Below are 9,704 nucleotides of genomic sequence, written 5' to 3'. Positions count from 1 at the left end.
TATAGGCTTATTTAAGAAGTCATAGATTAAAAGGATGATTTTTAAAAATTTATTTCTTTTTTTTGTTCTTTTCAAGTTTTATTCCAAAAAAAGTGTGAAATTTAAGATGTCCATAAAGAGTAATCATCATCATTACAACAAAGTATTCAATTGAGCAGAAATAACAAAGACCCAATTCAGTATGGAATGTCCTATTTCCCCCCCTGCACAAGTTTTTGAAAAAGCCTTCTCAGGGTGAAAGAGTAGGAGAGCCTTCACACTTAAATGGTGCCCCAAATGGGTTATAACATTCCTGGTTCTATTTGTCCTTTTCTTTCTGTTCTTTTTCTTTCCTCTCACGCTCAGCTTTAGCTTCTTCTTCCTCATGTTTTTTGATCAACTGCTTCACTTCCCTTTGTTTGAGAACTCTGATCACCATCTTTCCATTCTCTCTTGTAAGTGTGGCAATTTCCACTTTTTCAGCAGACAGTTTACTAACATCCATGGTCTTATTTAGCACTTTGATAGCTAAAGCAAGTGCTGACTTCAAGGTCATTTCTCCTTCTTTGTTGTCTTGTTTCAACATTGACACAGCTGCAGCGCTATTATTTCCAATGCAGGTGGCTTTCCATCCCCCATAATTTCCACTAGGATCACTTTGATAGAGTTGGAAACCATAGTGCTTATCCCAGCCAATGTACAGCAAACAAAACACCAAAGGGACGTTTTCCTCCAAACTGTGTATAAGCTTGTTTGATATCACACAGTGCAGTAACCAACTGCTCACAAGGAATTGGCTCCTGATACTGTAATAAATACCTTTGAGCAATGAGCCTCAGTTCATTAGTCAGAACATTAGCATCAGAAGTTATGCCTGCCACACTGCAAGCCATGTCCTCATTGAGTTTATAAATTTTTTCAGAAAAAAAGACTTCATCAAGAAGCTTGTGGATGTTGCGTCTCTCTGCTGCAAGCAAAACACCATCATTTGCGAAAATTCCCAATCAGGTTCCTGCATGTCCGATAGCTTCCATGGCATATTCAACTTGATATAAGCGACCTTCTGGAGAAAATATAGTGGTCCTGGAGTCATATCTTCGAGACATGGTTTCTGAACTTTATATAATTCCTCAGAATCCAAAGCCCGTATTCCCGGAATATTAGGAATTAAGACTGGAAAAGTAAGCAGGTATCTCAAGGGCCCACGTAAAAACTGAATTTTATCTCTTAATTCCACCGAATGATTAAGAGTCGCAAATTCACAGGAACTGACAGGCAGTTTAGAAAGACCTGAGGCTGGTGAGAGGCTGAAGGCAGGGTAACTAGTCACGAGTGCGGTTCCGATAGGCAGGTGCATGGGAAGAGTGGTCCAGACAAGAGCAGACAGGAGGTCACAAAGACAGAAGACCTGCGGGGGGGGGGGGGGGGGGGGGCGGGGCAGGATCAAGATCACCGAGCCTGACGCCAGGCAAAGCACGAGTTTGAGGTCACCGGGACATCCAGTAGCGCTTTCACGTACTGTACTCAGGGGACCAAAGCCGCACAGACCACTACGACCTGCCCACCTAAGCCCGGTGCCCTGCACTGTCCCGCGGCCCCGGGCCGGGTAACCCGACGGCGGCCGGCGGGGGCCAGTCCCAGACCTGACGGTCACCGAGGCTGAGGAGGCGGGTGCAGAGTCATCGTGCCCACAGTTCCTCAGCAGCGGCTGCCGGCGGAGGCCCGCTATCTTTATGCTCACAACCCCCACCCAACGGTCAGCTACCAGGCTTCCACCGACCACTGGGGACCAAGGCTCACCAGAGAGAAGACACTGAAGAAAAAAAAAAATCATTTCTAATGTAAACAAATATACCTCCCCATTATAAAAAGAGTTGGGTAATTATAACCCTTAGGCCATTGGCTTAAAAAAAGTTGAAGACCTAGAGAGACTCAGTAGTAGAGCTTTTGCCTAGTATGTTCAAAGCTCTGGGTTCCAACTGTTATAGTTTGGAAATAACTATATTTTGGTGTTCCCCAAAAGCATTTTCAGAGTGCAAATGATTATAGTTGTGACCTGATTAGTGAATTAATCCACTGTTATGATTGACTGGGTAGTAAGTATAGGCAAGTAGGGTGGAGCTGGAGGAGATGGGTCATTGGGGTGAGCAGAGCTCTCTATCTGCTTCCTGAGTTGTGTTCTTTCTCCAAGACTTTCCACCATGATGTTCTGCCTCAACTTGGACCCAGGGTAATGAAGTTGGCCTTCTATATACTGAGACATCTGAACCATGAGCCCCAAATAAACTTCCTCTCCTCTATGTTGTCCTTGTCAGGTTTTTGGGACACAGCACTGAAAAAGCTGACTAAGAGCTAGTGTTGTGGGTCAGGGGTAGAGGACTCGCCTTGCATATGTGAGGCCCTGGGTTCAATCCTCAGCATCACATGAAAATAAATAAATAGAAGCATTGTGTCAACTACAAGTAAAAAAAATTTTAAAGCTGATGAAAATACATCCTCAGCACCATAAGAAAGAAGAGGAGTAAATGGAAATATTAAAGTGCAAAAGAATACTTTTTAAAAGTATTAATATTTTATGTTAAAATTATTTAAATCTTCAAAATTGTCAATGCAAGCAATGACAGTAGTCCTGGCCAGGATAAAGCCTTCTTCATACTCTGCTGGCTAGAAAGAGCTTTATTTAACCCCACATTGCTCAGGAGTAGAACTAGAGTGGATGAAGAAAGGTCAAGGGTAAGTCAGAGTGGGGCTGTGCAGACACCCCAGGAAGGGCTCTAGTTGCTGTTCCTTTTACTTTACTGAAACAATCAGACACACAGTACTGGAGAGGGGCCCGGTGACCAATGACCAACATGGTCCTGGGTCAGAATCCTGAGGAGTGAAGAAACATTCACAGGGAGGTCACCATAGGAGCTGGGAGAGCAGGAGAGCTTTCTAGAGGAGGAAGCAGAAGTGCCGCTAATGTGACAATCCCAGGAGCTTGTAATTGGGAAATTAGCAGGCAGTTCAGGCTTCAAATATAAATCTTGTAAGCCAACCAAAAGAGCATCCCTGGGAAGTGGATGCAAGAACGTTTCATTTCCCCCAAATGTTTAGCATCTTGTGAAAAGGTGTTGATCAAAGGTTTAGTGTTATTTTTAATTCATAAAAGAGCATGGTACTTGGATTTTGGTATGTTCCAGAAAGAAGGTAAAGTCTGGCTAGAAGATCTGACCCTCCCCAACTTTTTTTCTTTCCTAAGATGCATGTGCATAGCAGGCAAAACAATGGTGGGGATAATTAGGCTGCTGATAATTTTTTCCTCTTTATGCTCTTAAAAGGCACATGAAATCTTTTTGATCATACAAGAGTTTAAAATTTATTATTTTCTAGCTAAATTCAAGGGTCATGGTTCCCCATTTCATCTATAAAGGGCATGCTTATCACCATGAGGCCTTCTTTACTGAAAAAGGAATTTATTTTAAAAAAGCCTGCAAGGGAGATTTACATTATTCCCTAAAGACCCCTGAGAGTTTTGCTTTACTGATTTCTACTATTTTATGAAGTATATGTCCTTTGGACAACTTAGCTATGCAGCAGAATATTCTAGATGTCAGAGGGCAGACTCAGCATCTTTGGTGGTCAATTTTTACTAATTCACAAAATATTTATTTCTGAAAAGGGTTGACATCAACTGGAACAAATATGTGGATCCCACACCCTTCCCTTTACCCACCTCCCGACATCACAAGAGGCCTAGAAAGTCCTAAAGGCTCAAAAAGTAGGATGCAGAGCTCAATCACCCAGGGCTCAGGTATGAGTATCACTCTTTCCCTCTTTGCCAACCATTCTTCCTCCTGCTTCTCCTAAATTTTCACATGCATTCTCCGACTTGGATGATCTAGTTTTTGTATTTCCAGTTTATCCAGTATTGTTTTCAGGCTTCCTCTGATCTTGATAGTGCTCAAGGAATTTAGAGTCCCAAGGTAACCAAGAAACTGGCCCTTCTTTAGAAGAGTTTATTTTAAACTGGGGCTATTCTGAACACTAACAGATTAGGGAGAACTACCCAAGGCAGGGTGGGACCATATCCATCACACCAGAACTTGCAGTTTCAACTAGGGCTTCATCATGGCTTACTGGAGGGCATGACCTGCTGCAGTCTGGCTGGGCACAAATCACGAGCCACTCACAGCTTTGTAGATTCAAACAGCAATTCTTTATTCCGGATCTCACACCGGCCCTCTACAAACACGTTCTGGGGAAATCCACATTCTCTGCCCAAATCCACACCTCCACTGGGCTTTTGTCTCCCCAAAATACTGTCTCAATCCCTGTGAGAACTCAAGAGGAACTCAGGCAGCAGGATACGCCCTATTCCCAGCAGGAATAACCTTAAACATGGAACCACCCTAAACTCAAGGAGCAGGATACTCCCTAATCCCAGCAGGATACACCCTAAACCTGGATTATTTTAAACCCGGGAACGCCCTAAACACGGATCCGCCCTGGTCTTTGAGCAAGGTCACCTTCCAGAAGTCCTTCCACTAAGGAACATGGGGGTACCGTGGCAAGGAAATTGTCATACCTACTTGGCTAATGGCTCCCAGCAATGACCCTTGCATTAGTGCTGATGAAGGAAGACAAGTTTTCCATTTCAGGAAAAACTATAGTATTTTATATTTTTATTTTATTTTATTTATTTTAGGCTTGAGTTAATGTATGATGAAGTCCTCCAGGCTTATAGTATCTCCAAAATTCATACATGAATCCTTATCTCCTAATATAACTATAGTTTAGGAAGCAATTAAGTGTTCCATTTCCACACCTTGAGAAGACCATGTACACTACACAGCAAAAGGTGGCATCTACAGGCCAGGAAAGAGCCCTTACCAGAACCTGACCATGCTGCTGGCCAGATCTCAGACTTCCAACTCCCAGAATTATGAAAAGGAAAGTTTTATTGTGTAAGTTCCCCAGTCTATGGTATTTGTTGTGGCAGCCCCAGCACACTAAGTGCCCTGATATGTTTGGGTTACTTAAAAAGTATACTTAGAGACTGTTGAGTTTGAAGCCTGTAGTGGATGAGATAGTACTGATGTGTAAGGAAGTAAGAGAGGAGAGAGAAGGGAATAGAAACAGACCCCAACCCCAACAGGAGCTTTGGATAAGGGGAAAGAAAAGGCCACTCCTAGGGTGCTTGGAAGCATGTCAGAAATTTCAGCATCCACAGAGAATCAAGAGCCTCCCTCTTTCCTCCATCATTCTGCCTACCAGGAGGGAACTTCATTCCCCAGAGTTGGTTGCCCAGCCCCAGTGGAATTATGGTTCACTTCCACTTTAGCTCCAAAGCACAAACAAATGGAAGAATTTGGAAACATTTCTCTTTGACCTTCTACCTGTGACAGCACTATTTTAACAGCTGTTGCAAAATGTGTGGAGAAAAAGACGAAAGCTGAAAACTCAGAACAACTGGCAACATACCAATGCGATATCTCAAAAACTCTGTTGAAAAGAGGAATATAGAGATTGAAGCTATGGTTTACATAACTGGATTAATCACTAAGGACTGCCAAGCAGGAATAAATGTGTAAAGGAAGCACAATTAATAAACAAGAGCTTCTTCTGTACCATTTTGATTAGTAAATAAATCATTACGGATATATCTTAATAATCAGGAGGTGACCACCAACAAAATTATACACAAGATGTCTGTTTTGTAAAGCAATGAAAAGACGAAAGAAAACAAAATGACCCTCAGAAGAGAGGCCAAATGGTAAGCAAACAAACAAACAAAAACAGGTAAAAAAGTTATCTAAGTCAGACCAATGATTAAGGAATGTAGTTCTAACTCCCCTATTAAATAGGTGAAATGTACCAGGTTGAATGAAACACAATCTTGATTTATTACTTTAAGAGAGAAATCTAAATAATAATAATAGCAGCAGATGTGGCAACTTATATAAATGGGACTAAAAAGGATGGTTAGATATTGATAAAAATCACAAATAATAAAAGAAATAAAGCCAATAATTTAAAATGTATAAAATTATTGGAAACATAAACTATGGCATTTAAAACACAAAACCTTGCTATCAAATGTCTGTTTGTCTGCCAATCTTTCCATACTGTTAAACATAACAGCGCTATAAATAGATACACATGTAGATGTTTAGACAGATAACAAATATCTCTATATCAAGCTGACAAAAAACATTCTTAAGGAATTGAAATAAAGTAAAAATACTATATGTACCTATATTTATGTATACGCTAATATACATGTATATATGAAAGTTCATACCCTACCCACCTATTGGGACACAATTATTCACAGGCCTCTTGGATTTCTGCACATCTTGCAAGTAAAGGCACTGCATTTCTTTATTCCAGATTATATTTGTATAGAAATCAAGCTTTGAGAAGAGAAATAATGTTTCCCTATAAGAGCTGGTTTGCTTATAGTTTTAGAAGATAGCGGTGCTATCTACATCCATAGTAAAGATCAGAGATTCTTGCTGTTCAACATAAGAAAGGTAACAGTTCCTTCCAGAACAAAATGCAGGCAGGCTTACTGCCTTTTATAAAAGGTTCAGATTCCCTCAGCTCAGGATACTTTTCCTGTAATATATCCATTCGGTGTGCTGGTGTCACCTGGTCCTTCTTCACCCATGGTGGGAATACTGGTGTGTGGAGAACTGACACAAAACTGGTGATACTGTAGCTACAACTATTACTGTGAGCAATAAAATCCTTTGACCTAGTAATTGGGTCAAAGTCTTCCATTCAGCCATGGAAGCTAACTTATAAAGATCCAGCTTTCCCAGTTCTTGACTTCAGCAGTAACAATCTTTATGTAAGATACCACAAAAATCACATATGAAAATTGATACCAAACCCAAAGCAAAGTCAATAATCCAGAGCACCTGGAATCATGCACCCTATGAATTGTCAATAACTGAATGTAAAATACACACATTTCTGTTACCAGAAACAAGATTTAAACACTTGAGAGTAAGCGCCCAGCTATTAAAATAACTGGCAGGCCAAGAAAGAGATGAAAAAATCATATACAAAAAGATCAAAGCAAGGGGCTGGGGTTGTGGCTCAGTGGTAGAACACTTTCCTAGAACATATGAGGCACTGGGTTTGATCCTCAAGACCACATAAAAATAAATAAATAAAATAAAGGTATGGTGTCTAACCACTACTAAAAAAGTATTTAAAAAAGATCAAAGCATAGTACAAAAAAAGTAAATTTATAAATATAAACACTTTCCACAATATGAATAATAAGGTATTGAATATTTTAAAATACCTTGAAGGGAGGATTCTTGAATGCTTTCATTGCAAAGAAATGATAAATATATGAGATATGGATATACTTAACCTAATTTGGTCACTGTACATGTGTTGAAATACCAGATTGTACTCTATAATTATGTACAATTACTATGTGTCGACCCCAAAATAATGCAAATAGTAGACACCCACTGAGAAAAAAAAGTATAAATACTTTTCTATGTGCATTAAAGAATGGAAGCATTTTTTTAGGGGGTGGTGCATGGGGAGTCAAAGTCGTTAAAACTGTCCCCAAAATGCGAACAATACCACAAATTGATAAAAATATAAAACTAGAGATTTCAAATAAATCAGCACGCACTCTCAAACTCCCAGAGGGGACAAAACGAAACAAAACAAGAACACAAAAACTTGGACTGTTCCAGTACATCCGCAAGGGTAGGGGGACTGGAGAGGTGCGAGCGCCTGCGAAGAGCCTTGGCCTCCGCTTTCCCAGGCCAGCAGGTTGCTCTTGGCAAACGCCTCAGACAACAATGGCCAGGATGGGCTTTGCTTGCGTCGCTAGTTAGCTGCATCTGCCCCTGCCCGGAAAAAATAACCTATCTCAAAAGAATCACAAAATAAAGAAGCATGCGTTAGGCTACCAAGGAAACATCCTTCCCTCCCCCCAATTCCAAACCTCCATCAGATTTCCCATCAGGGACCAAAGATGAACCCACCACCAATCAAGTTCCTGCGCAAGTTATTTTATTTCCCGCAGCCCCTCCACCTGCCGGGCGGTGCTCGGTGCACCTCAGGCATCCCTCCGGCGACCCCCCGCGGGCTGCAGCAAAACCGGGGCATTTCGACAGGGTGGGGGCCGGCGGCTGCCGCGGATCCGGCTAGCTACCGCCACAGCTTGGTGGCCTTCCATTGGCCACGACGTGGGCGGGGAGACGCAACGGAGGCGGGAGGCGTGGGACGAGGGCGGCGGCGGCAGCGGCAGCAGCGGGAGGGGATAGGAGAGAGGAGTGGGCCGCGCAGCCAGGCGAGCGCGGGAGAGGGGTGGGGGTGGCGGCGGCGGCTCGCCCAGATCACGCTGGCGGAGGCCGAGCGGGGTGCGCTGGCAGCGGCAGGGGGCGGCGCGCGGGAGTGAGCGGCGTTGGGAGTGGGTCCGCGGGCGGGTGCGGGCGCAGCGACAGCTGCGCGGGAAGGAGCCGCTGCTGCCCTTTGTGGGCAAAGAGCGCAGGGCCCAGAGCGCCCTCCCCATGGCGCTCTCCCCCGCATCTTCGTGGCAGTGAGCGGCCCTGGAGAGGAGACCCAGAGGAAACAAAACCACTAGCCGGAAACCTCGCGTTGAGGAGCTCCTGGGGAGCGCCATCCGCTCCACTTCCACCTCCGCATCCAACACTGGCCAAGGTCCCCGCCGCTGCATCCCTAGCGGCTTCCGCTGCCCGCCGGGCTGAAGCAGAGCCGCCTGCGCTGCCACCGCGGCCGCCTGCGCTGCCACCGCGGCCGCCTACACACACACACACACACACACACACACACACACACACTCTCTCTCTCTCTCTCATACACACTCACACGCACCCCCGCCCGCCCTTCTCCCCAGCTCCTTGATCTCTGGGTCTGTTTTATTACTCCTGGTGCGAGTCCCGCAGACTCCGCGGCCCGCTATTTGTCATCAGCTCGCTCTCCATTGGCGGGGAGAGGAGAGGAGCGGAGAAGGGGGTGGGGAGGAGAGGGGAAGGGAAGTGGGTGGAAACTGCCTGGAGCTGTCTCTCTGCGCCGCTGTTGGTGTTGCCGCTGCCTCCGCCGCCGCCTCCAACTCCTCACTCCGACTCCTCCGACGCCTCCATGTGCCGGATAGCTGGAGCGCCCCGGACCCTGCTGCCGCTGCTGGCGGCCCTGCTTCAGGTACACGGCGGTCCTCGCGGGTCGGGCTGCAGGCGGGGTGGGGAGGGCGGCGCCGGGTCCCTTTGTTCCCCGCGCCTCTGCGGGGCTGGGCTGCGCACCCGGGAAGGGAGGTGCCACACCGCGCTGCCGGGAACTGCGCAGGCACGAGGCTCTGGCCGGGTGCAGGGGCAGAGCTGCCGGGGCCAGCTGTTCTCACGCGCCTTCTCAGGCAGGGCTAGCGGGGTCGATCGCGGGCCCCCTTTGCTTCTCCTTCGGGGCCCGGTGAGCTCGCGCGGGATGTCCCCTGGCAGCCCAAGCAAGAGGCAGGATAACTCCCAGGTTTTGCAGTCTTCTGTGTTTCTCGCCCCTCACATTGCACTTTGCTCCAAATCTTTCCCCTTAAGGGACGGGTCGCGAGTTTGCAATAGGAATTCTCACTCTGGTGTCTTAGTTATGGGACCTGCTTCCACCCCACCCCACCCTGGCACACGTGCGTAGCCTGGTGCCCAAGGGCTCTGTTGTCCTATTGTCTTTACTCCAACCCAGAGTTGCCTCTTATTCTTTTT

General features: G+C 45.6%; 1 pseudogene; it reads right to left on the bottom strand.

The window, feature by feature from the left end:
* Positions 1-276: 276 nt before the first annotated feature.
* LOC143387792 (proteasome subunit alpha type-4 pseudogene) lies at positions 277-1,799 on the bottom strand (annotated as a pseudogene).
* Between the last annotated feature and the right edge of the window lie 7,905 nt (positions 1,800-9,704).

The sequence above is a fragment of the Callospermophilus lateralis genome, unplaced genomic scaffold, assembly GCF_048772815.1.
Source record: "Callospermophilus lateralis isolate mCalLat2 unplaced genomic scaffold, mCalLat2.hap1 Scaffold_530, whole genome shotgun sequence".
Taxonomy (NCBI): Eukaryota; Metazoa; Chordata; class Mammalia; order Rodentia; family Sciuridae; genus Callospermophilus; species Callospermophilus lateralis.
The sequence above is the reverse complement of the archived record's forward strand: the minus strand, read 5'-3'. Positions and strand labels throughout refer to the sequence as shown.